The following is a 27,726-nucleotide window of genomic DNA, read 5'->3' on the forward strand; positions in this document are numbered from 1 at the left end:
GCCTGAGACTGGGGCCAAGCCTGGCCCATCTCCAGCCACTGACAGTTTGTTCGTGTTTGAGGTGGATAATATATTAAAACTAGGTGATTCATCGCGCCCTATGGACGCTCTTCACACCAGCGTAAGGGCTGCGCCCCCTTAATTTGTGAACGTTTGTATTGTGTGAAATATGGTTAGAATTGTATGAAAGATGTATTGCAACTTGAGTTATAGGTGAAATGTGTTAAATAGAGAGCATATGATTTGGAAGGGGGTGTGTATTTTTTTGTTTAATTAAAAAGCGGTTACAGAGTAAGATGTACATTAATAGTGTGGAGGGTACAGTGACATGTGTGGGTGTGGGGGGGGTGCGTGCGTGTTGTTGAGGTGTGTGTGTGTGTGTGCAATAGTATAGTAGGGTGTTTTTGAGTCGGCGGCTCCCCACTGGCGGAGGTCACGACACAGGAAAACAGGAGGCTGGGTAGTGATAGGTGTGTGTGGGCATAAGGGGGACTAAAGTGGAGGGTGGGGGACACTGTGCAGCTTCTGCCAGTGGGTGAGGGTCCAGCGTGGCAGCACAGGAGTACAGGACGGTGGCCCTCAGTCAGTGTCTCTTCCTACTGGGTGGGAGTTAGGGTGAATGAGAGCAGGAGGCTGGGCTATAAGGCATGATAGGGGTATGTGGGCAACACAGCGTGAGCGACTCCCCAGTGGTGGAAGTTACGGTTCAGGAAAGCAGGAAGCTGGTAGTGACACCCCTATCACTATGAGAGCCGGAGGCTGGGCTATGAGGCATGGTAGGGGTATGTGCGCAACACAGCGTGAGCGACTCCCCAGTGGTGGAAGTTACGGTTCATGAATGCAGGAAGCTGGTAGTGATAGGGGTGTGTGGGCATATGGGGGACTGAAGAGGAGGGTGGGGGACACTGTGCAGCTTCTGCCAGTGAGTGAGTGTCCAGCATGGCAGCACAGGAGTACAGGACGGTGCCCCTGAGTCAGTGTCTCCTCCTACTGGGTGGGAGTTAGGGTGCATGAGAGCAGGAGGCTGGGTGGTAAAGCATGATAGGGGAATGTGGGCAACACAGGGTGAGCGGGTCCCCACTGTCGGAAGTTACGGGGCAGGAGAACAGGAGGCAGGGCAGTGATAGAGGTGTGTGGGCATAGGGGTAGTAAAGGTTTTTGGCTGTTGCTGAGTAGGGATAGGCATTGGTGCAGACGCCATCGATGGTTGCCATTGATGGCGATTTTGCACCCTGCCATCGATAGTAGTAACATATTACTTGGATAACCATCTATTGTTGTAGCTATTGATGGTCATCAATTATATCTGACTGAATAGGCTGTGGGTCAATCAGAACTTGGTGGAGGGATTTCCGGGTGTGGGGGGCGGAGCTATGCTCCGTGTCCCGGCACCTTAAAAATTTTTGAAACTTGATCGGTTCTCCTTTGCCATCGCTGTAGGGAACCATCTGGTCCTCCCACATCGATGGCAAAAGTATTCAACATCGGCCATAAATCATTGATTATTTGAAATCATTGATGGTCGATGGGCATCCCTAGAACTGGAGGAGGGTGGGGGACAGTATGCAGCTCCTGGCAGTGGGTGAGAGTCTCCTCCCACTGGGAGGGAGTGAGGGTGCATGAGAGCAGGAGGCTGTATAATAGTGGTATGTGGGCAAGACATTGATAAAAGTTGTGGCGCTGGTGCAGAGGACCGTGGGGTCACTTCTGGCAGTGGGGGAACCTGCAGCGTGGCAGCCAGGGCCGGATTTCCCACCTAGGGGTGGCACCTGCTTGTGGCAGTACAGGATCCCCCATTGTCACGGGGGTACGTGAAATGTGGGAGCGGTGTCTCGGGGTGCCGCTGGGGGGTGGAATTGCTGGAAGGGGGTCTGCAAATTGTGGGGGGGGTGTGCGGGGATCTGCGATTAGCGGGAGGGGGGGTCGCGGGAGTCCCGCGAATCGCAGAGGGGGGGTCGCGGGGGTCCCGCGAATCACGGGAGGGGAAGCGCGTGGTCCAGGGGGGTGCTGGCAGAGGGGGGGGGTCCAGGAGTAATGGTGGATGGTGGCTGTGGAGTAATGGTGGATGGTGGGTGTGTACTGTAGCCCTGGCTGGGCGGGGGGAGGTGATGTCAAGGGGGTGGAACGTTATAAACATGAAAATGTTATACACATAAAACACTGGTCTTTTCCCTACTAGGGGGGGGGGGGGGGGGTTTGTGTATGACGCTGGGCGGGAACGTTAGCTACAAAGGGGATGAGTGACAGATCTGGCTAAATATATAAGAGATGTGAACAAAGTAGCGCAATGTCATTATAGTGTCTACTTTACTAGGGAAAATGAGAACATGGGGCCTAAGTCTGAGGTTCCAGTAAAGCAGAAAAATAGCAAGCAACTGTACACCCTGGTAAAATCATGTGGTACAACAAGTGGGGCAGATTTAAACTGGGTGGGGTGTGTCTGCAATCAAATCTATATTGAAGTGTAAAAATAAAGCTGTCAGGCATTTGAGGGCTACATGCAAATGTAGTCAGTATTTATACTGTATGCAAAAAATAAAATGTATTAGCATGACTTGTATTGCAACAGGGTTTGTTCCAGATGAACAGAACTTGCTGTTTTTTTGGTTAACTACCACCTCATAATCATGCCTACTGAGTATTCAAAGCTCCCTTAACTTACAGTATTTTTGACAATTGCCTTCTGTATCTTAGCTGCCAGTTCTTTTTTGCCCAAATCACAAGTACTTGGAACAGTAAATCATAAACGTATAATTGCCATAGGGCCTGATTCAGTGCGGAATGTACATTTCCAATTATCAGGTAGTGGTGAGGGGTTGCGGAGGTGGCAGAGGAGGGCTGCATTCCTAGAAATGGGGGAATGTCACCCTGTTTTTTTAGAATGGAGAACCAGGGTGGTCTCAGTCTTTGCACAATCAAACACTTTGGGGTAAATTTACTAAGATGGGAGTTCTATAGTAGAATGGATGTTGCACATACCAACCAATGAGATTCAATCTATTATCTTCTAGAAGGTTATAAATAAATAAGAAGTAGAATCTGATAGGTTGCTAAGGGCAACATCCCATGTTCAATAGAACTCCCATCTTAGTAAATATACCCCATAGAAGTAGACCAAGGAAGGGCTTTGTATAACTTGCAAATGGACCATTTCCAAAAGACACAGAGTCATATGTCTCCACCTCTGAAATAGGGTCATTCTAAATGAGCAATAGATACAGATCTATAAGTCTGGAGAATTACTGTAGAATTTATTTTATTCAATGTTAACTGGTATTGAGGGGATGGTAATGGCATCCTGGTGCTTGGGATCAGGGCTATTTTTGAGCAGGTTCCAGCAGGAACTGTGGCCCTTATTCTAGTTCACTCTTTCTGACAAAATATTTCTTAGATGGACAAAACCATGTGCACTGCAGGTGAGGCAGGTGTTACTTGTACAGAGATAATTAGATTTGGGTGGGGTTTTACACCTGCCTCACCTGCAGTGCACATGGTTTTGTCCATCTAAGAAATATTTTGTCAGAAAGAGAGAACTAGAATAAGGGCCTCAGTTCCTGCTGGAGCCTGCTCAAAAATTGCCCTGCTTGGGATGCAAGTGTTTAGAAAGACCAGCATCTCGATACATGGGTGGAATGTATTCTAACCACAAGCATGGCAAAATGCTGATCTGTAATTGACAACAATGAAACCTATTACCAAAATACAGAAAAAGAATATTCAATGAAAAAGTATATTTTACCTTTTATTTTACTTCTCACATATGTTTTCATAAGATACAGTTGTGTAAGCATCAGTGTTATTGGGAAACAGGAAAATTGGATGCCATCACCCTCAGAGACTTGATACTGTAGGTAAGAAACAAATAAATCACTATATATATTTGCCACAATGACAACTACAAAAACAGTATCCCTTAATTTTATCACTACAAAGGAAAGAGTAATGTGTTTTTGTTTTAAAGTGGGAAATGTAGCAACGTACAGTATTTAATAACTTGAAAGCAATGGAGTTGGAGAATATCTCAGCAGAGCAGTGAGTTGTCCTGGTGATTTTAAAAAAAAATGACATTTATGACACAAAATGAATCACTTCTCTTGTCTTATCGTGTTTTAAAAATGACAGCTTAAAATTGTGTACATTGCAGAATAAAGAGTGGAAATTTGCCCACATACCCCTTAGACTATTTTTTTTTTCTTTAATGAATTCCTTTATTGATCAGGACACTGTAGCTGGAGTGCTCAATGGCAAACTTTGATGAAAAACTCATTTTAGAAAGAGATTAATAACGTGGCTAGTAAAAACCAATTTTCTCACATTTAATCTCCTAATCTATTTTACATTATTTCCCTGGGGTATTCTGAACTTCACAGATACATGGCTCTGTGCAAATAATCAATTATACTGGAAGAAGCTTGTAAAGGTGTTTCTTGATATATATGAAACCTCAAGCTTTCTAAATGGATTTTTCTAGAGTTCTGAAATTTATTACAACACGTGATTAAAACAATGTACAATTTAACCACTTCAAAACCTAGTGCTTTGATTTCCTTCTTCATGACCAGGGACATTTTGCAAGGTCAAAATGAGCATACATGTTTTAGTCCACAACCAGTAAGGCTGGGTACACATTAAGTTATATATGTTCTGTCCGTCATATTGGACCAACATATCAGGCACATCCTCTAGTGTGTGTACCGGTAAATGCCCACCCCCACTGATAATTTTCCAGGTCATCCTATTGGGTGTGCTGCATACAGCATACAGTATGATCCTAGTATGTACCTGGTGAAATTTTAATTCCTAATATCAAATATTTAAACACTGGTTAATTCATTCACTCCAATTCAGTGCTCCATTTTGTTATACATGAAGTAATTTTATACAGGAAGTGGCTCTGCAGTCATTGTTCATCCTAATAGCAGGTAGTAAAGACATACTTTTGCAGCTCTCCAAATTTCTGCAGAGACCAACTTGTATAACTGATTGGTAGTCTTACCTAGAGTGTTACTTAAAATATGAAATTAAGAATTGATCCCTAAGGGGTTTATTTACTACTATGAAAGTTTTATTGAAGATGGGATGTTTCCCATAGGGCTCACAAATATAAGTCAGTGGAGTCTGACATATATGCAGGCTCCAGACTGAAGACAGGATGGGCAGCTGATGTCATGTGACATCAGCTGCCCATTCCCGGCACACCGCATCACTCCCTCATTTACATGGGAAGCCCAGTTTTCGCATGGGTATGCCCATGAAACGCTAGGTGTTCCCATGTCGAAGCACCGCCACTGCCCCATCCATCCCTTTCCTGCCCCCCCTCCCCTGTGTGAGCACCATGCCAACAGAGCAGGTCAGCAAGGGCACTCGTACAGAAGTCCTGCAAATGACTAAGCATGAGACTTTGCACAAGAGGTCAGAGAGGATGAGAGGCTTCTGCTGAGTTCTAATTGTTGGAGCTCATCACATATTTCTCAGTCACGTGGAGGACAGCAGCAGCAGCAGCAGCCTCATCATGGGATGATTTTTATCAGAGGCAGCCCTGAGCCTGTGAGATCTCCTAAAGAGCAAGGTACAGAAGGACAAACACAGGTTATTCATGTGGTGTATATTTTTTTTTCTCGTCCCCCCTGCAGTTACCCATTGGCCATTGATCCTTCTCCATTAGAGCTTTCAGATTATCAGCCTGTTGTACATTCTAAATTCTGCAAGACATCTACCACCAACAGGGTTGTACATACTCTCCTATTTATTTTTTTGGGAATTTAGATTTTGGAAACATTTTCCCTTTTTTTTTTAAAAGCGGCAATCAATTACTGTATATGGCAAAATCAACCTTGTTTTGCAGTATAAATTATTGTCGCTTTAAAAAAATGGGAAAACTTTCCCAAAAATCTAAAAGCAAAAAAGTTGTTGACTAATGCATCTGAAGGGTATTTTTTTATGCTAATATTAACAGAGAAAGATTTTCGGTATTTGTTTCCTAGCACGGCCACACCGATTTCCATCGGGGTGGTCGTGTCGGAAAAATCGTGTCGATCGCATCGCATGCGATTTGGTCGCATGCGATGCGACAGACGCAACCGACTTTTTTTATTGAATCAAATTTTTTATTGAATCAAATGTGAATAGGGTCCCTGGGACCCGATTTTACATTGGATTCAATGTAAAATATTCCCTAGACCCCCAATTTTACAGCGTAAACCCCACCCCACTATTGACGTGAACCCGAAGCGTGGCGAGCGCAGCGAGCCCGCGAGGGGCGGCGGTGCGCGTCCTCCGACCTTTTCATTCCCCTACTATCCACGTCGGCGTGGAGTTGAGAATATATAGTGTGGCGAGCGCAGCGAGCCACCGAGCCCGAAGCGTGGCGAGCGTAGCGTGCCCCGCGAGGGGACGCGTATAACTTCACAGGTATACGCATCCCCTCGCAGGACTCGCTCTGCTCGCCACACTATATGTTCTCCACGCCGACGTGGATAGTAGGGGAATGAAAAGGTCGGAGGACCCGCATCGCCGCCCCTCGAGGGCTCGCTGCGCTCGCCACGCTTCGGGTTCACGTCAATAGTGGGGTGACAACGGGGCCATATCGAATGTGAAATGGGTCATATTGGCCCATTTCACATTTTTTACTATGTGAGATGGACTTTATCAAGTCCATCTCATCTTGTGCCATTATAATGGCACAAGACCGACGCGATGCTCCCGATTTCAATGTTAAAAAAGATTTTAACATTGAAACCTATGGCAAAATCACGGGCATCGCACCGGTCGCGTCGGGGCCAATGTTAATGGTCCCGACCGACGCGATGCCCGCGATTTTCCCTTTGCCGGCAAAATGGACCTGATATCAAAGGAAATCGGGTCCATCGCGGCCATCGTGTACCTTAACTTAAAGGTACACGATGGCCGCGATTGTGGCCGTTCTAGGAAACAAGTACCAGATTTTCTTTTAATACAGTCTTTCCACAGTCAATTCCGGAACATCAAAGAGAAGTACATTTTGCTGAATTAATATCCTTTTTACTAGCACACTAGTCACTCCAACCATGCATCAATGCATACACATCATGGGATGGATGAGAATGGGTATATCAGTATATATTCTAAAATAAATGCGCACACAGAGAAATATACTGTATACTGTATGTACTGTAAACTGCAGATCGTAATCCTGACATAAGGCTGACCTGAATCAATTATGTTTCCGTGTGTGTAGGGGGAAGGGAGACCTGGGAACTGGTACAGATTCCCAGAGTAGCACTTAAATGATGAGTTACTGTAACTCTGTGGTTGTTAAATGAGTGTATAAATACTCCATCAGCCCACAGAGGTTCTCCCATGAGAGTAGATTGAGTACCAGTTTGAGTATCAGATCTCAGAAATGTGATCATATTACTGACAGTTTGTGTGACCTAAAAGCGTGAAAGCATAGCAAGGGATGAAATACTCTAATGGTGCACATACACAGTGCAATAAGCACTTTGTGTTTTGAACTAGGGCCCTCATTCTGGTTGACTCACAAAGCTACACATTTAACAGCTTTGTGAGTCTATTAAGAATTCCCTTGCATGCAGGAGATGTCTGGTGGCATGGCCTTGTGATTGTGTCATTGTGGCTCTGGTCTCCACAATACATTGGCCAAAAAGCAGGGGGAAAGTGGGATACTTGCCCACCTTTTTGGGTAGCAATACCTGATTTTCGAAAGCTTTCCAGACATTCTGGGTGGGTACGCAAATTCCTCCAATGGCACCACATTAGGATTCCGTATGAATAGAGAGGATTGGTGATCCCTTCCCCACCTATATTCCATCTATAAGTGGTGATATTGGATATAACAGCCTTGGTAAAGCACACTTACCTAAATTGGACAAGTTTCCAAAGAGCCTCAGGCCCTTGTGGCTCCACCATCCATCCTGCCAGTGAGATCATTTCTTTTACTAGTTCTTAATTATTATGTTATATGTATGTGTGTCAATGTTATTGTAATGTCAATTATTAATTTTATATAAAGAGAACATTTACATCAATTGATTATTTTATTCATTTTAGTTTAAGCGCTGCTTCTCTGCCTTTTTTTCCTTTGTTAGTTCTAATAGGGATTGACTACCCCTATACAGCAGCTTCTTTGGGGAAACATCTTATACTTGAGGTGGCCTTTCTATTCTGTTGCGGAATACACCTCCCTTTTTATGCGAATGGATGTTGTCGACCATGGAATGATTTCTCAAGTGCTAGCAAAACTAACTCAGTCTCTGCTGAATTAGATCTGCGGCGCCCTTCACAGGAAGAGGGCGGGTAGCTGACATCCGGTGACATCAGCTGCCCACCACCAGCACCTGCGTCACCGGTGAATTACCATGGGAACGCCCAGCGTTTTCATGGAATCTCTCATGAAACGTTGGGCCTTCCTATGAGCGCAACCCATGTCTGCCACCCCACTCCCCCGTCTGCTCTGCTGCATGCGAACGGACCAGCGAATAATCCTTTTGCCACGCCCACTTGCATCAATGCTTATACGCATGCGCAGTAAATAAACATCACTCCCCTGTGGAAACGGGCAGGGAGCATATGACCCAGAATTAGTGCCTAGATGCATTGCAATCTATTGTAGTTCTAAAAGTATGTGCAACCATACTTTTTGTGCTGTGCAATGTGATGTGCGCTAGAGCTGGTATCACATCATACCCTGTAATTGTACCGTGTATGGGCATCTTCAGACTTATAAAGGTCATAGAATCTTTCTCTTAGCCCATAAGTTTTAGGTGAATAATGGGACATACGGTACCAAATGCTTAATTTTTTTTTATTGAAGTACTGTATGAGCATTAATAATTGTTTCATGTTTATGTGGAAATAAATGTGTTAAAATATGACACTAGGCAAGAAATTTAGTTTTTGCACATTACAGTATGTGCATCTACGAGGCTGCAGTACCTTGAAAACCAGAGGTGCAACAGATGAGTCTATTGACCAAGAATCACTCTGGTATGCACATACTGTATATAGGTCTGTTGTAATAGAACTTGTACCCCTTGGTTGGCTGTTATTAACACATGATGGGAGGAGTCTAAAATAACAGATAATTCAACAGATTTTTTCAGACTCCTTGAATCACTGATTGAGATTAGAAAATTCATCAGCCTGATGGTTAGCAACAGAATCATGACCCTACGATTAAAAGGTGGGGACCCACTTTGGGGTCAGGACCCACTGCTTTATACCAATATCAATCATCATTTTTTTGTAAGGAAAGTTCTCGAATAAAGGCATTCCAGTGGAGTTCCATATAGCTAATCTCAGAGGAGCTGTACTACATAATTTAGGTATGCATATTACCTATTAGTCATGGAGGCTCTTTTTAGCACAATTTTGATTTACTATAAGCACTATACAAGAAAGCACTTTTTTTCTCACCATTACCCCTAGTCCCTTTTTACAACTACTGTATATTTGCATTATTGATCCAGTAGTTTGAAATCCACTTTTTGTATGATGTTTTAGGGGGGTAAGACATTTTATAAGGGATGCGGTCATTTGGTCTACAGCAAGCATTCCCAACCACGGTCCTCAAGGCACACCAACAGTGCATGTTTTAGTGATATCCAGGCTTCAGCACAGATGGTTTAATCAGAATCCCTCAGGTACTAATTAAGTCACCTGTGCTCAAGCCTGGATATCTACAAAACCTGCACTGTTGGTGTGCCATGAGGACCGTGGTTAGGAATGCCTGGTCTACAGCATTATGGTCGACAGTCATTAGGTGGACACCATTAGTTCAACATGGGAAAAGGTCAACATGGGTCTAGGTCGACATGGGAAAAGTTCAACATGGTTCTAGGTTGAAAGGTCATTAGTTCGTCAGGCCGCTAGGTCGACAGGTCATTAGTTCGACATTGTCTAGGTCGACAGTCAAAAGGTCGACATGGAGTTTTTCACTGTTTTTTTTTGCCAACATGTGCCGACAGGTGGTATTTCATGCCCTACCATCCACTAGGGCGTGGCGGGAAAATAAAATAGTGTGCCAAGCGTAGCATAGCGAGCGCAGCGAGTGATGCGAGGGAATGCGGTGCACTTTAAACTGTGTTGACATACAGGTAAAAAAAAGGTGAATAACCGGATGTTGACCTTTTCACTGTCGACCTAGACAATGTCAAACTAATGAATACAACAAGACAAAATGAATCGGCGCTCAAGAAAATACAATTTCAAGTGCTTGCATCAATTATAAAAAAATTAATGAGAACTGTACATAATTATCATATCATAAAACAATAAAAAACACTGACGGTCAATTAATAACAAAGGACCTGTTTTGGAGAGTATTTGTTATAGTCACCAATATTTAGTTGATAAGACCTGCACTGATCCAGGGGGCTTGTGTCCATAAGATGTGGGGTGGACGTCCGTGCAGATATGGCCGTTTGTAGAGTATTGAGTCCTGTGTACTGCCTTGGAAGTCCTCCCGTTGGCAAAAGATTTTGTATAGCCAGCACGGGGTCTCCTAAGATTGAAATGGCATTCAGGATGGATAGGCCTCTCACGGTTCCAATGTAGCTGTTACTTAGGACAGGATCAGATGAAGTGGTGCAGCAGGTGGTCAACAAATCTTCAGGGTGTGACTTGATTCAAATTATTCTCACAGCTTTATCAAGCTTTATCAAGGTGAGTTAACACAGCGAAACGCGTTGGTGTTTCCTGGACCACACTTGGAGAGAATAATTTGAATCAAGTCACACCCTGAAGATTTGTTGACCACCTGCTGCACCACTTCATCTGATCCTGTCCTAAGTAACAGCTACATTGGAACCGTGAGAGGCCTATCCATCCTGAATGCCATTTCAATCTTAGGAGACCCCGGGCTGGCTATACAAAATCTTTTGCCAACGGGAGGACTTCCAAGGCAGTACACAGGACTTAATACTCTACAAACGGCCATATCTACACGGACGTCCACCCCACATCTTATGGACACAAGCCCCCTGGATCAGTGCAGGTCTTATCAACTAAATATTGGTGACTATAACAAATACTCTCCAAAACAGGTCCTTTGTTATTAATTGACCGTCAGTGTTTTTTATTGTTTTATGATATGATAATTATGTACAGTTCTCATTAAATTTTTTATAATTGATGCAAGCACTTGAAATTGTATTTTCTTGAGCGCCGATTCATTTTGTCTTGTTGTATTCTTTGTTCATTTGGGGAACTGACCACCTCCTGAATCGGCTGCTCCATAAGGAATCATACCCATATAGAGGCGCTCTAATAGATTGACCTAGGTCAGTCTTTTTGTTTAATGTCAAACTAATGACCTGTCCAACTAACGACCTATCGAACTACTGTCCTTTTGACCTAGAACTATGTCGACCTTTTCCCATGTAGACCTAGACCTATGTCGACCTTTTCCCATGTAGACCTAATGGTGTCGACCGAATGACTGTCGACCATATTGCTGTAGACCAAATGATCCCAACCCATTTTGTAGTATACTTTTTCAATTTGCTGTTTTTTGACATTTAAAATGCTACAAAAACATAACTTTTAACCCTTTGCCTGAAACAGATGTAGGATTTGCTCTTTAAATCCATATATGTCAATTTCAAATAACATGTTATTCTTAATTCTGAAACCTCTTCCAAACTGACCTTTGCAAGTGATCTTAGGTCAAGAAACATTGATATTTATAGAAAGTTGAAACCAACAGAGACAGATCCATTATCCATTATAAATACTGAAACACAAACTACTAATGTTCCTAAATAAACTCTTGCCTGGGCACCCAATTCTCTTTAGAGAAATATGTTTGCATAAACCAATATATTTATTTCATTTTTTTAGCTTTTTTTTATATAAAATCATCCTGCCTATACTGTATTATCAAAAATCATTTTTCAGGCTAATTCCAACAGTTGACTCTAAAGGTGCCCCTAGATGGTCCGTTCCCGCACCGTCCGTTCTGTACTATGAGATGCGCGCTCCCGCGCATCTCATCGTATGGTACAAAAAGTATGTGCTGCACATACTTTTATATGTGTACTTTTATATGTGTACTATATAAGTGCCGAACGGATCCGATGAATGGACCGTCTATGGGCACCTTTAAACTGTTTAATTTGGGATTGTATTGGCTGCACCTGTAGCAGGATATCAGGCAGCTTGCCAGTGTTACCAATCACCTTATTACAGGGGTCTTCAACCTTTAAGACAGCGTGGGCTACCTAAAAAAATCCAGTGAAGCCCGAGGGCCACTAAAATCGCCTACGGAATTTCGGACAGCCCCATAGAATCACAGCTCCCCTATAACGTCAGCACAGTCCTTCATAGATAGTTGGCACAGCCACCCATACTCAGCACATAACCCCCCCCACACACACACACCCTAATAGTTATGAGCAGCCAATTTGGGTTCCAGTGCAAACAGTAAAATATGTGCCCCCCCCCCCCATATATAATTTGATATTGAATAAATTGCACGCACCGTAGGCGCGCTCCCAAAAACGGGTGTGACCTAATTATAAGGGGCGTGGTCTAATTATAACGAGTGTGAACTAGCAGGAAAACAATTACCTGACACCTCTTTTGCAACCTGCATGACCAGACATTGGTTACCGCAGGAATGGTCGTTTTCCTCACACGCTTAAGTTGACTGAAGGCTGCACAATGACATATAAACATGAAGGTCCACACAGTGAAATAGTATGCCTCACAGATCAAACCCAAACAATGAAAGGCTACTTAAATCAATATACACTGTTACACTGTTTATCCATAATGCCCATTACACATTGTGCATCACACCATAGTGTCCATTAGACATTATGCCACACACCGTAATACCTGTTGTACATTATGTCATACACCATAATGCCCAGTACACATTATGCCGCACCGTGATGCCCATTACACATTAATCCACACAAAATTATGCCCATTGCACATTATGCCCCACACTGATGCCCATTATACCACAGACCATAATGCCAGCAGTACTCCTGCTTATACATATGATGCCCCAGCAGTGCCCCTCACCTAATGCCCCAGCAGTGCCCCTCACACAATGCCCCAGCAGTGCCCCTCACACAATTCCCCAGCAGTGCCCCTCACACACAATGCCCCAGCAGTGCCCCTCACACACAATGCCCCAGCAGTGCCCCTCACACAATGCCCCAGCAGTGCCCCTCACACACAATGCCCCAGCAGTGCCCCTCACACACAATGCCCCAGCAGTGCCCATCACACACAATGCCCCAGCAGTGCCCATCACACACAATGCCCCAGCAATGCCCCTCACACACAATTCCCCAGCAGTGCCCCTCACACACAATGCCTCAGCAGTGCCCCTCACACACAATGCCCCAGCAGTGCCCCTCACACAATGCTCCAGCAGTGCCCCTCACACAATGCCCCAGCAGTGCCCCTCACACACAATGCCCCAGCAGTGCCCCTCACACACAATGCCGCAGCAGTGCCCCTCACACACAATGCCCCAGCAGTGCCCCTCACACACAATGCCCCAGCAGTGCCCCTCACACACAATGCCCCCAGTAATGCCCCACACACAATGCCCCCAGTAATGCCTGCAGCTTTGCCAGGTCCCCTGCTTCCGCCAGATGTACCTCCTCATCCTGCAGCTTTGACGGGTCACCTGCTTCCACCATCCATGCCTCCTCCTGCAGTTTCGCCGGGTCCCCTCCGCCAGCTGTGCCTCCTCCTCCTGCAGTTCCAGTGCCGGGTCCCCTGCTCCCGCCAGCTGCGTCTCCTCCTCCCGCAGCTTCGCCGGGTCCCAACTCCCCAGCTCGTGACCAGACGTGCCTCCTCCTCCCTCAGCCGCGCTGGATAAACTCCTCTGCCCTGCCTGCAGCCAATGGAAATCTGGTAGGCGGCACCCAAGGGGACTCCATTACACTGCCTCCCTTTTACTTAAAAAAAAAAAAAATCCTGTGCATGGCGGGCAGGGGGCCACTGAGATCAGCTCCGCGGGCCACTCGTGGCCCGCGGGCCATGGGTTGAAGACCCCTGCCTTATTACTATATATGGGGCTGGATGCAAACAGACAGAGCAGCCCTTTCAGCTCTCCTTCTAATGGGTACTTTACCTTTCACTTTTATATAGTAAAATGACAAATGGAGCCAAATGTAATAGGGTTTTTTTTAAAGCTGCAATCACTTACACTGCAAAACCAGGTGGATTCTGCTATGTAATTGTTTGCTGCTTTAAAAAAAAATTTTTTTTAAAGCAGCAAACAATTATATGGCAGAATTCACCTGGTTTTGCAGTGCAAGTGATTGCCGCTTTAAAAAAAAAAAAGAAGGGAAAACTCTCCCAAAATCTCTCACTTTCTGAAACTCTCACCCTATTACATTTGGCCCCTGGTATCTAAGGAAGTGATAAGACTGAGAACATATTATTTAACCCTTGCATTCAGATTAGTTCCTTTTTGCCATGTTGCAATTTACAAAATTATTTGGAGATTTAAAATGTTTAGAATTCATAGATTTTCAACATTTGTTTGTTTGTTTTCAGTATCTTTTTTTCTCAATTAACATGTTAGTATACTCAGGGCCGGATTAAGGGCCTTAAAGGTCTTGAACTGGAAATGTTCAAGAGCCTATTATGAGAAGTAGAGAAGGTGATGCCAATGCAATGTAGGCAAGGGCATAACTACCATAAGTGCAGCTGTTATGGGGCCAGGAGCTGAGAGGGGCCCACCTTCCCTGTCAAAGTAATATGGGTTTTATACAATTTTCACCATTGGGGGGGGGGGGGGGGGTACATAGCAGCCCTTAAAAACATTTGCTATGGGGCCTACAAACATCTCATTTTGCCACTGCATGTAGGTATGTATAACCCACACATTATACACCCCCAATGTCTTCCTAAATATAACAAAATCATAAATGTGTAAAATAGGAATGCAATTTTAATTCTAGTGATTTATGACTAATCAGGTGGCCAGCTGGGGTGTCTCTATTGCTCATCAGTCTGTCATGAAGGTGGGACAGTTTTTATATTGAGGACTGTATCATTGTGAATCTGGCCCTGAATACACTTGCATTGTTCATCTGAAATATTTAATGTTCTTTTGATTCTTAACTCAATGACACATGAAAAATAATGAAAATATTGTAACTATTTACTGTCTAGTGTGTAAAGTGAAGCATGAAAAACTATCATTTCCATCCCACAAACAACATTTAGATAAATAACTTGATAATTAACATTTTAATAGCGACTCCTACCTTTATACACGTAGCCTAAATACTGTATACTTTATGCACCTAGAGACTGAGCTGCACAGAGCGGTGTAAAGTAACCTTTTATATAAATTGTTTAGCTTATTTGCATGGTAACTGCAGCTACAGATCAGCTACCTTTTAAGGACAAGTAGTGTGTGTCTGCAAAAGGAGGTGTGGCCTTGTGGAATGAGGCTTGGCCTCACATAATAGAGTGTGTCCCTGCCGGATAGTTGGTGTGGCCTGACACACTTTTGACACTATGCGTGTCTGGAGATTTGGACTGCACCCTGGGTCAAGCAAGTTTACAGTGCTGGCTTCTACACAGCTATGAGAGCCAGGTGCTGCACATAGGGGGTTATTCTGAATTACTCTCTAATGGACAAAAAGAAATGCAATGTAGGTGGGGCTGATGTAACATGTGCAGAGAGAGTTAGATATGGGTGGGGGGTGTACTTCAAACTGATATCTATATTGCAGTGTAAAAATAAAGCAGCCAGTATTTACCCTGCACAGAAACAATAAAACCCCTTCTGTCACTGAGCAGTAATCAGCATATTCAAGTCACACCTACGAAAGTTTTGGGTAGAGTAAAGAAATATTGCACTCCTATTAAATCTTCTGCCTTTCCTGGATACTTGAGGATCAAGCCCTCTGATTTCAGATAATCCATGTGCGTAGTTGTGGGGAAAATGTCTAGTAAATGGCACTGGGATCCTAATAAACTGTTGATTTATATAGAAAATACTTAATCTTACTGAAGCTGGTTGATCTTAAGAGGTCTTCTAATCTATTCTCCTTCAGTTCACCTTATCCTTATAGGTAACTACCTTGTTGTCATTACAAACTACACATTGGAGTTGTGTTTCATCTCTTTTATATACTGGAAAACCAGCCTTGAACTATGAGAAATTCTAAAGGAAAAAGATTAGAAAGGTCCTTAAGATCTACCAGCCTCAGTAAGTGTAAATAAGACAGACATTTTTAGTAATAAAGATGCTTAGTACGAGTCACCTGGGAACTGGTATCCGGAGAGGGTCTGTGTGACGCAACTAGCCCCAGTGTATTACAAAGCGTCTGTAATGTATGACATGTTACTCATACTAAGTATCTGTTGATTTCCATTGCCACTTACAGAAATTATCTTTGGCAAACACATGCAGTGCACTTGTGAAAAAACTCTATTTCCTGCCTTATGCTAGGATATATTATTTATTTGCTTGTTTTTTTTTTCATTAAAATACTGATTTGTTTTTCATATACCATCCACAAGTGAAAATGAATCAATCATTATTCATGTCTATTTTGCTGGGAGTGGGTGTATTTGTGAGTTCCTTTCTAAATGACTTACTCGCAAATTGATGGGAATTCACAGATATAAAAGACAGTTGAACAAACACCAATCCCAATATGAGGACCTCAAACAAATATATTCATCTGTTGCGTCCAGAAACTGCATTCTCCATCTTATTGTCCAGAACAATGTCATTTCTTGATTTGGTTTCTCATTACTACCCTTATTTTCTTAACCTTAATCCCCTGCAGTCTGATAACAAAGACTCACCATTTCCCACATAATGTACATTGTCTCACATGAGTTTTTCACTTGCATCTGCATCTTTTGTATAAATTACTTGGTTTTTTAATATAATATATATATATATATATATATATATATATATATATTTATATATATATTGCATATAGAGGAGTCCTTACATCATCTCTTTTAATGTTAGAGTGTGATTAGTAATGGGCTGTTAGAGTATGGCAAGCCCAATAATTGGGACGGAGGGTGCAATGCCGGCTCACCTGGTGTAAACAAACATATTTTTTTCTTGAGCAAAGCGCAAGTCAAATCTGCAAGTGTGTCGGTATGGAGTAGCAGGATATGTGCAGTGTACTTTGGGCATGATTCAGACCCTCTAGCTAAGCAGCGTTCTTTTGCTGCCTAGAGTGTTAGCACCACCCCGCCCATTATAAATGAAAATCTGCAGCATAAAAGGATCTAAAAAATAAAAAAAAAATTGATATTTTTTTTTGTATGCAGCAGTAATCTTCCTGTAATCCATGTTGATTCTTCATCTCCGGGACTTTCTTTTTGGAGACTGTGTATTGCAATATATGTAGAGTATATTGGTATAAGATGGTACCTGGTGGAGCGCAATAACGTCTCAAATGCAAGTATTTTCAGTGTGCTTAAAATATTGTTTTTAAATTTCAGTAATTTTAACTAAAATCCCGAGAGTGAACCGTGCACAACATGAAATCGAAATCGGAACTGTAAGTGGCAAACGCAAGGCACATTTCTTACTATAGTACATGTCTACAGCAGACTGTACACAGAACATGTTCGGGTCACTGAACTACTGAAATCCAATAAGATTTTAAACTGATTCTACAGTTATTGAGCCTTTCAATACAGGAGTAATTACTGAAGGTGAGCAAGGCTTTGTACACACAGCCATAGGGTGTAGGTTCTGTCTCTCCACTGTTCCATTTACTGACATGAGAACAGAGGAGAGATGGATGTCCGAAATAAATGACATCTCTATTATTCTTCACAGTGCGGGAGATGTATTAAACCTTGGAAAGTGGAGAGAGATAAAGTAGCAGCCAAAGTACAGGCTTTGTTTTTAAACTTCACTTTATCACTATCCAAGGCTTAGTACATCTGCCCCATTAACCACACCAAAGCACCATAGCATCTACATAGGCATTTAATATGTTCCCAACCACTTGTGGTATCCGCTGGGAGAAATGTCTATTTATAGATATGGAATGTAAGAGCTTACTACTTACTGTATTGATCTTCCGAAAAATTAATTGTAAAGTTGTAAGGGGATACGGTCATTAGGTCTACACCAACTAGATTGACAACAGTAGCACACGCAGGGGGGGTTTCTGAGTACCCAGAACCCCCCGGAAACTAAGGCCCATAGACTGAAAGCTGAGATCCCCTCTTTTCATGGGTATAAGAATTGTAAAAATCGGCACTGGGAAACCGGAGATATCTGACTTCAAAGCAGTGGTCCCCATCCAAGCCTGTTAATTGCTCTTCCCAGTCAGATATTTCAGGTTCTGTCTGACGTAGAGTTTTTCTGAGGATATATTCCAAAAGCTGGGACTCTCCCCCTTTGAGAGACACTAGAAACTTGTCTCCTCTCTGCCCAGAACCAGAGATATCAGCCTTCCAGCAGCTGGTTACTGCTCCAGCTCCACACACCTGGTATGTAGTTTTATATCCTCATTGGCAGATTGCTCTGCTTCCTAGTCCCCAGTTCCATTTGGTAGGAGGGATTCTCTAGTTTTAAATTCCATTAAAATCTAAGAAATCTATTTCCGGGAACTGGAGATATCTGCAGTCAAACAAGCTGTCCTCCCACCAGAAAATTATGAATAAAAGCCCACTCCACTATACACCCCTCCTCTGCATATTAAACATCCTCTACCACCCTGGAAGTTATGTATCAGGACCCCTTCATTCAGCCCAATGCCCCCTTCTCCCACCCCATCTCCCACCATCTGTGCAGTAAAGGTGTAATTAGTGGAAATTACTGATCCAGGCCCTACATGCTGAGCGGTTGATATAATACCCCCTACCACCCGCGGGACATCAAAGCGTCCCCCACCCCTACCGCTGGAGGATCGGTAGGGGCCCCAATACATTGCTATGCCCAGGGGTCTACACTGCTGTTATGTGTATTATCAGGGCACGTTCGTGCCCTTATATTAAGGCTGAATCCAACGAACGGATTTTTCCCCATAGGGAACTTTTCGGATGGGGGCATGGTGTTTGAGGGACTGCACCTCAAAAGTGACTGGGCGTACTGAGCTGAAATTTGACATGTACGCGTAGAATCGTCAACCGGTGCTGCATACCAAATTTCAGGGCGAAATATTAAAAAATGACCAATTGGGAGCGATCTAAACTTCCAACTGCCAGTTTTTTTCCTGAGACTCGCGAAATGACACTTTGTCACCCATGTTAGTCTATGAGGGTTTTTTTGGGAAGTCATAACTCGGGATAGAGGAACAATTGAGACATGGGGTTTGTTTTATTAGGTAGATATTGTCCCAGTGGAGTGCCTTTTGGGGTTAAGGATTTTCAGATAGGTGCAGTTTTTTTTATAATTTAGTGAAACGTTCCCCATTATAAAGATAGGAGAGCTCAACTTGTTGTGCATGCGCAGTACATAGCAGCCAGCAGGGGGAGTAGAGAGGCTTCACTTGGGTGTACCAAGATGGCCGATGCAGTACATCTTTAGATATATATATATATATATATATATATATATATATATATTATGTATATATGCGTGCGTGTGTGTGAATAAACCAATAGCTCCTTCATCATATTACTTTATATGTATTTTTATTTATATATTTTACCACTTGAGCTACAGTGCTGCAGCCGCCGTCGCCTCTGACAGACAACTGCGCACAGCACACCGGCATCTCAACGACAGTGCGGGCGCGGGGCATGCCGGGACTCGTAGTCCCCCGCCCCCTCCTGCATTTCCAGCGCCCTGCTCCCTCAGCCTACAACTCCCGGCACGCCCTGCGCCACAGCCCCCAGCATGAAGAAGGCGGAGGGAGGCAGCAGGGAGCCATGTAGAGGTAGCATTGGGATCTGACGGCAGCGGCATGGCTGAGTTGGTGGTGCCGCTTGTCACGCACCACTGCCAGCTCTGCTGCAGCTGCACACTGAGCCCTTATGGTGCCTGTCCTGTAAGATGTGACTGAAGCTGCGCTGCCTGGCATGGCGCCTGCTACACCTGGTAATGCTACCCTGCACCTGCCATCCGGTCACCTTCCCACACACCCACGGGCACGGGGGCCCACACAGACCCAATGCCCAACTCCTGCAACAAGCTGGGCACCGAGCTTCTCCTGGGGGTGGGGGCTCTGCTGCTGCCGGGGGTGGGGGGCTGCTGAAAGTTCAGCTCATGGAGCTGCTTGCTCAGCTGCAGTTTGCAGATTTGGGCATGTAGCAGCCAGCAGAAGCAGTTATTGCCCCCCACCCCCGGTGGAGCAACTCGGACTCAGCGGTGGCCGCATCACCCTCCCTGAGCAGGTGAGCAGCGGGTGCCCCCCGTCTAGGGTGCTGCGGTGCCTCGCACAAGCCCTGTTGATGGCCATCCCTAGCCCACAGTACCCCCTGATAACTGCCCAGAGAATCGTGACAGGGGGTACACAGTGACCACTGTCCACAGTCCCCTCCTCCTTCTTCCCCTCCCCCCTAGTACCTACTCCTCTCCCCCCTTTGCTCCTCTTGTCTGCTCCTGCTCTCCGTTCTCCCCTCCTCCTCAGCTCTCCCACCACCTCCTCCATTCCTCCTCCTCTCCTCTGCTCTGTGTTCTCTCCTCCTCAGCTCCCCCACCACCTCCTCCTTCTCCATTCCTCCTACTGTCCTCTCTCCCTGCTCCTCCTCCTCTGCTCCAGAGTGCAGTAGGGGCAGAAAACACGGCATTTCCATCGCTTCCTCTCCTCCACTCCCCCTCTCCTCTGTTCCCCCTCTCCTCCTCTGCTTCTCCTCTCCTCTGCTCCCCTTCCTCCTCCTCCTCCCCTCCCCCACCTCTTCTGCTTCCCCTCATCCACACCCCTCTTCTCTGCTCTCCCTCTTCCGCTGCCCTTTATTCCTCCTCCCCTCCCCTTTCCCCCTAGTCTGCCTCTCTCATCTGCTTCCCCTCCTCTCCACTCCTTCTCCTTCTTTCCTCCGCACCCCCTCCTGCTCTCCCCCTCTGTCTCTCCCTTGCTCTGTCTTCCCCCTCTAACGTGCTCATCCCCACCAGCTTCCTCACACTTCTCTCTCTCAGACTGCCGGGGACCCATCTGTTGTGGGGTGCAGGAGGAGAAGACCCAGCGCCGGGGAGATGGAGTACAAGATGACTATCACCGGGAAAGAGTGCAGGGGCATAAAACACAGCATTTCCATCATTGCTGATCATATAGCATGCAGCGCCGATAACAAGAGGTACACAGCACCTGCATATACAGCTCTCCCCTCTCCGCTCCTTCTCCACACGTTCGCTCCTCCTCTCCCTCCCTTCTACTCACCCCCTTTCCTGCTCACCCTACTCTGCTTTACCTCTCCCCCTCTCCTCCTACTCCTCTCCTTCACTTACCCTCCTCCGCTCCTGCTCTCCCTTCTCTTCTCCTCCTCCTCTCCTCAGCTCCCCCACCTCCCCCCTCCTCCTCTCCCTCTATTCTGCTCCTCCTCTCCTCACTCCCCCTTTTCTCTCTCCCCTGCTCTCCCTTATCCGGTCCCTCTCTCCTCCACTCCCCCCCTCTCTTCTGCTCCTTTACTTCTCCTCCTCCTCTCCTCAGCTCCCCCACCTCCTCCTAATCTGCTCTCCATCCTCCACCCCCCTCCTCCTCTCCCTCTATTCTACTCCCCCTCCTCTGCTTCCCTCTTTCTCACTCCCCCTTTCTCTCTCCCTTATCTGGTCCCTCTCTCCTCCACTCCCCCTCTCTTCTGCTCCTTCACTTCCCCTCCTCCTCTCCTCAGCTCCCCCACCTTTTCCTAATCTGTTGTCCATCCTCCGCCCCCCACCTCCTCTCCCTCTATTCTGCTCCCCCTCCTCATCTCCTCTGCTTCCCTCAACCTCACCCTCCCTTTCTACCTCTCCTGCTCTCCCTTATCCGCTCCCTCTCTACTCAACTCCCCCCTTTCCTCCGTTCCCCATCTCCTCTGCTTCTTCACTTATCCTCCTCCTCACCCCCTCTCCACCTCTCCTGCTTTCCCTTCTCTGCTCCACCTCTTCTGCTTCACCTCATCTATCCCCTCTTCTCCGCTCCCCCTTCTCCACTGCTCCCCCTCCTCCATACACAAACCTGCATCTATACATATACATGCTGACACCTGGATGTACACTGATGTACACACACATGCCATAGTCACTCACTATCTCCCTGTCACTTCTGCCTCACCAGTCGCCTACTTATCTTCCTGTCACTACTGCCTCACCAGTCACCACCACAATCACTAGGAAATGTAAATACACAATGACCTGCCCCTAGTGTGTTTCTCCTAGCAGCCTTTGGGGAAATGTAAAAGCTGCAGAATGCTCTGCCCCAGGCAAAGGATGTGGTCTCATTAAAATGGGCATGGCCTCGCCAGAAAAGTCTACTTTACACCCAAGTTTTGGCCCTGCACCAAAAGACCTTTGCCACAGTGGCGTAACAATAGCCCTGCAGAAACCGCGCTTGCGGGGAGGTGCTGAGTAAGTGTGGGCACCGGGGGTCTGCAGGGCTATCAATGCGCTGCACTGCCCTGCCTTACCCTGCTGCTTGCTATTGCTGCCACCGGGTGTGTGGCTGGGACCCGCAGATCTACTTGTCTGCAGTCCCGGCTCTCCTGGCTGGCTAATGCTAATGAAAAAAATAGTTCACACAAAATATCCATCCCCTTACAGCAGACACTTTTTAAGGATGCTAGAGGAGGCGGTGGCCTCCTCTAGCATCCTCAAAAAGTGTCTGCTGTAAGGGGGCAGACATTTTGTGTGAGCTATTTTTTTCAGGAGCAAGCCAGGAGAAGAGCCGCTACCGCAGATAAGTAGATTTGCAGGTCCCAGCCACACACCCGGTGGTAGCAAGCAGCACCAGTGGGGTAAGTCAGGGTTGGGGGAGGGCAAGCTGGCTTTATTTTATGAGGGGGCGCTACAAACATTTCCAGAGGGGGGCGCTAATTTAATAGTTACGCCACTGCTTGGCCACCACATTGGAAAAACAATGTCACCATATTAAGCCCCATACAGTACTGTCCCTGCACCATATGCCCCACACTATAATGCCCATGATACATTATGCCCTACAGTAAAGCTACTGTACATGCTGGGTGTCATGTTCATTGCATTAAGTTTTAAAAAATCCAATGTTTATTCTTACAGTGAAATTTACATTGAAAAAAGCAATGAAATTCCATTGACAAAAAACCTTACGGTTTCACATGTCCCATTAAGGCTTAATACACATGATCTGGCATTTCTGAAACTTGTAACTCTTCCACTCAAACGCCAAAAAGCAATGAAATTCCGATCATTAAGGCTGACGCCTTAATGGACGTGTTCCTTGCGCAATACAGATATGGTATGCCATCACAGCCTGTGGGTAAGTGCAGATTCAGCACTCTCACAGAGTGAGATTACTGTCACTCACACAATGGTGGAGCTGCTAATTCACAGATTTGTGTGCTCATTGGAATACACACATGCAGTCTATGCAACTAAAGGTCTGAGCAGTTATGTGGCGCACTCATCCTAATAAGTACCTGCAATCATCTAAAACTGTCTAAACCTCTGAGTTACTATAGTTTCCATTATAGCACCCGCCATCTTTTAAAACCCATGCAGTTCCTCTTCCCGGCCTGGGGTGTAGCTGTCTGCTGTAGTAATTCTAGCACAGTGTGGTCTGTATATCAGCACTGCAAACCAGTCCTATGCTAGAAACACTACAGCAGACAGCAACACCCCAGACAGGGTAGAAGAACTGCATGGGTTTTTAAAGATAGCGGGTGCTAGAATAAACACTATTACTAGAACTATCCCACTGAGGGTCCAACATCTTTCACACTCACTACATATATCCATTTAATTTAGTATTCACATGCAGTTACCAGAAACATCTTTCATAATTGCAAAAACTAAAATACTCCCAACTACTATGCATCTACACTTTCTTCTCCTATAAGCCTTCATGCTGCTCTGTCTTCCCAAATCCCTACTGCTGTGTGTACTCCCTCATACAGTATGCACCAATGTGTCTTTCCCCATCTGCGCTGCCCTGTTTTTCCGCACCGATGCCACTCTGTTTCTTTCTATCTGTGCCAATGTCTCCACGTCTATTAGTGATACTCTGTCCCCCCTCCATCCATGCTGCTCTGCCCTTCTCATCCATGCCACAGTTTCCTTCCATCTGTACTGCTGTCTCTCTCCTATCTGGTCCACTCTGTCTTTTCTCCAACTGCTTCACTGTTTCCTACCCAATCGCATCACTCTGTCTAACCTTCCCCAATCTGTGCCACTATTTCCCATCCATCCGCATTTGTTAGTCTCCCATCAGTGCTGCTTAGCCTTTCCACCATCTACGCATTTCTATTCCTCCTCTTCTGCACCACACTGTCTCCTCCCCCAATCAACACCACTTTTACCCCATCCGCTCAGCTCTGTCTTTTGCTTAGACCTTCAGTTGCATAGATTGCATGTGTGTATTCCAATGAGCACACAAATCTGTGAATTAGCAGCTCCACCATTGTGTGAGTGACAGCAATCTCACTCTGTGAGAGTGCTGAATCGGCACTTACCCACAGGCTGTGATGGCATACCATATCTGTATTGCGCAAGGAACACGTCCATTAAGGCGTCAGCCTTAATGATCGGAATTTCATTGCTTTTTGGCGTTTGAGTGGAAGAGTTACAAGTTTCAGAAATGCCAGATCATGTGTATTAAGCCTTAATGGGACATGTGAAACCGTAAGGTTTTTTGTCAATGGAATATATATATATATATATACATATATATATATAATTATTTATATACATTTGGTCTATCTATAATACTTTAACTAACCCGGCATATACTGGGTCACCTAAGTGTCCATCTCCGTGCTTTGCTCCGCCCCTCTCTGGAAACCCCCTTCTGAAAATCCTGTGTTTGCCCCCGGACAGGCATTGGTTGGACACCTCTCACCCGCCTCGCACATCTCCAATCCATTGTTAACGCTGCTGCTAGGCTCATCTTCCTCTCCCGCCGCTCTACCTCCGCCTCCCCCTCTGTCTATCTCTTCACTGGCTCCCCATTCCTTTCCGAGTTCTCTTTAAACTTCTCACCACCACCTACAAGGCTCTCTCCTCCTCCACCGCTCCTTACCTCTCTTCACTGATCTCTATCCACACTCCCTCCTGTCCTCTTCCCTCCATCGCTGACCGCCGACTGACCTCTCACCTAATCACCTCCTCCCACTCCCATGTCCAAGACTTCTCTCGCGCTGCCCCGCTGGACTGGAACAACCTCCCGCCACCCATCAGGCTTTCTGATTCCCTTACCTCCTTCAAGCGCTCCCTCAAAACCCACTTTTTTCAAATAGCCTATCCCTCCTCCTAACCTCTTTAGATCCTCCTATCCTGCCTTCGTTCCCATCTGTTCCTACTTATGCTATTGTTTTTCATTCATCCACCCACCTCCTTATAGTATGTTAACTCTTATGAGTAGGGCCCTCCTTCCTCACATACTCACCCTACCTCTTTACCTCACCTGTGCTCCTGTCCTGTTCTTCCCTTCCTCTACTTCATCTTCAGTCTCCTCAACAACTTTGACACCTACTTCTGAACTGATGCTGATTTTAGTTCTACCAGCTATACCCCTATTTATGCTGTACTTTTTCAACACACCCTGTACGTTACCTTGTAATTTGTTTTTTGTTTGCTATGTACGGCGCTGCGGACACTTTGTGGCGCCTTATAAATAAACGTACTACTACTACTACACCACTAGGTCGACAGGCAGCAATGTCAACATGGGTTTAGGTCGACATGGGTCAAGGTCTACATGTGTCTAGGTCAACATGGGTCTAGGTCAACACAAGCATTAGGTTGACATGGGCTAGGTCGACAGTGAAAAGATCGACATGGTGTTTTTCACAGTTTTTTTGAGCCGACATGCCCTGCCATCCGCTAGGTCGTGGTGGGAGAATAAAGTAGTGTGCCGAGCACAGAGAGGCACTGTGCCTGAAGCACTGCGAGTGAAGCGAGCAATGCGAAGGGATGCGGTGCACTTCAAACTGTGTCCATGTCGACTGTGTCGACATTCGGGTAAAAAAACCAGTGAAAAACCCCATGTCAACCTTTTGACTGTCAACCTTGCCCATGTTGAACTAATGCTTGTGTCGACTTAATGTCCTGTCGACCTAGACCCATGTTGACCTTGACCCATGTCAACCTAAACCCATGTCGACCTTGCTGCCTGTCGACCTAGTGGTGTCGACCCAATGCTTGTCGACCTAGTTGGTGTAGACCTAACAACCCACACCCATTGTAAGTTGTGACCATTTGGATACCACAATATATCCATGTAGAAAAGTAATAATTGGAGAAGGTAGTAGAGGTGCTTTGCTAAGCTAAGCAGCTTGGCAAAGAATTACTTACAGTAATACAGGTGTTTCTGGTTTTTGTCTGCCATCGAGTGGAGTACTACTAGGCCGACTCTTGGCTTCAGGTTCCCCAAATAACCAACATCACATTTTGAATCAGTAAATCCTTTAAAGGATCGTTGAAAATTAACCTACTGATTTGCAATGCCTTGGATGTTATATGGGGAACCTGAAGTCAGGAGCCGTCCTAGTACTGCTCCAACGCCGATAAAAGACAAACACCGGAAGCACCTGCACAGTGACCTCCCCTCCCGGCAGCCGCACATACCAGAAACTACCAATGGCCTTTACGACAAGCTCAAAATATTGTGGTCAAGCGAGAAAAGAACATTACCCTGACTCACTATACATGGAAGGTTAGGGTAAGTGCAGGTTGTACAGGACATTTGGCAGCTTCCTCCAAATTCTACAAAAGGAGATGTAATCACTTGGTCATTGACCAACAAAGTTTACATTTTTATTTGTATATTTTTTTACAAATTGTTTATTTTTTTCATTATCATTTGTAAAGTTTGCCTTATGTGATTACAGGTCCATTCTCTTTTCACCCAGGGCCGGCGCCACCAGTAGGCAGCCTTAGGCATTTGCCTAGGGTGCCGGCCACTGCAGGGTGGCAGTTAGGAGCAGATCCCCGTGGATGTAGGTGAGCAGCAACTCTCCCCCCATCTCCCCTTGTGGAGCGACTCGGCGGCCACCACTGCCACATCACCTGCCTCCCCGTCTCCTCCCGTTGAACATCGCGGCGGCGGCCCGCACCGCATTGCCGGGCACCCCCTTGTGGAGCGACCGGAGCAGATGAGCGCCGGAGTGTCCACCTCCCCCAGTGTAGCGCCAGAGCGAACCCCCCCCCCCGGGGAGCGAGTGAGAGCCGGAGCACCCCCCCCCCCACCTGGGGCTCTTCCACCGGCCCTGTTTTCACCCTTTACACTTTACACATAGGAGGTTATTCTGGTTGACTCGCAAAGCTGCAAAATGCGCAGATTTGCGGGTCATCTAAACGATGCCTTCACGACCGTCCACCCCCCACTCGCACTTCGATTGCCCCGCACGCATGCGAATGGATGTTTAGCATAAACATTCATTCACAGTCTGCATGCAGGGGCTAAGTAATTCGATAGTCACCAACCATTGAATGATTTCTACAGCGCTTGCAGATCTAAGACACCTCACTGGTGTCTTAGATCTGCAGGTCCCTGTATGAGAAGTGGGCGGGCAGCTGACAACCACTGACATCAGCTGCCCGCCCCCCACTTCACCAGCGAATTTAGATGGGAATGCCCACGAAGCAAATTCAGTTATTACTATACAGTCATAATTGAATTGGTATTGCATAGACATCGAATA

General features: G+C 45.7%; 1 protein-coding gene across 7 annotated transcripts in view; it reads right to left on the reverse strand.

The window, feature by feature from the left end:
* The window catches only part of MGAT4C (MGAT4 family member C), a 146,059-nt gene that overhangs the window by 56,228 nt on the left and 62,105 nt on the right, over positions 1–27,726 (reverse strand). For 4 of the 7 annotated variants that reach the window (XM_083182350.1, XM_083182353.1, XM_083182352.1 and 1 more), the window contains one exon: positions 3,740–3,845. The exons of 2 other annotated variants lie outside the window; for them this stretch is intronic. The gene's annotated coding sequence lies outside the window, so the exon portion shown is untranslated. Of the gene's footprint in view, positions 1–3,739; positions 3,846–3,981; positions 5,362–27,726 lie in introns of those variants that run through there. One more of the 7 variants, XM_083182354.1, reaches the window with a different exon arrangement.

The sequence above is a fragment of the Crinia signifera genome, chromosome 4, assembly GCF_055691185.1.
Source record: "Crinia signifera chromosome 4, ASM5569118v1, whole genome shotgun sequence".
NCBI lineage: Eukaryota > Metazoa > Chordata > Amphibia > Anura > Myobatrachidae > Crinia > Crinia signifera.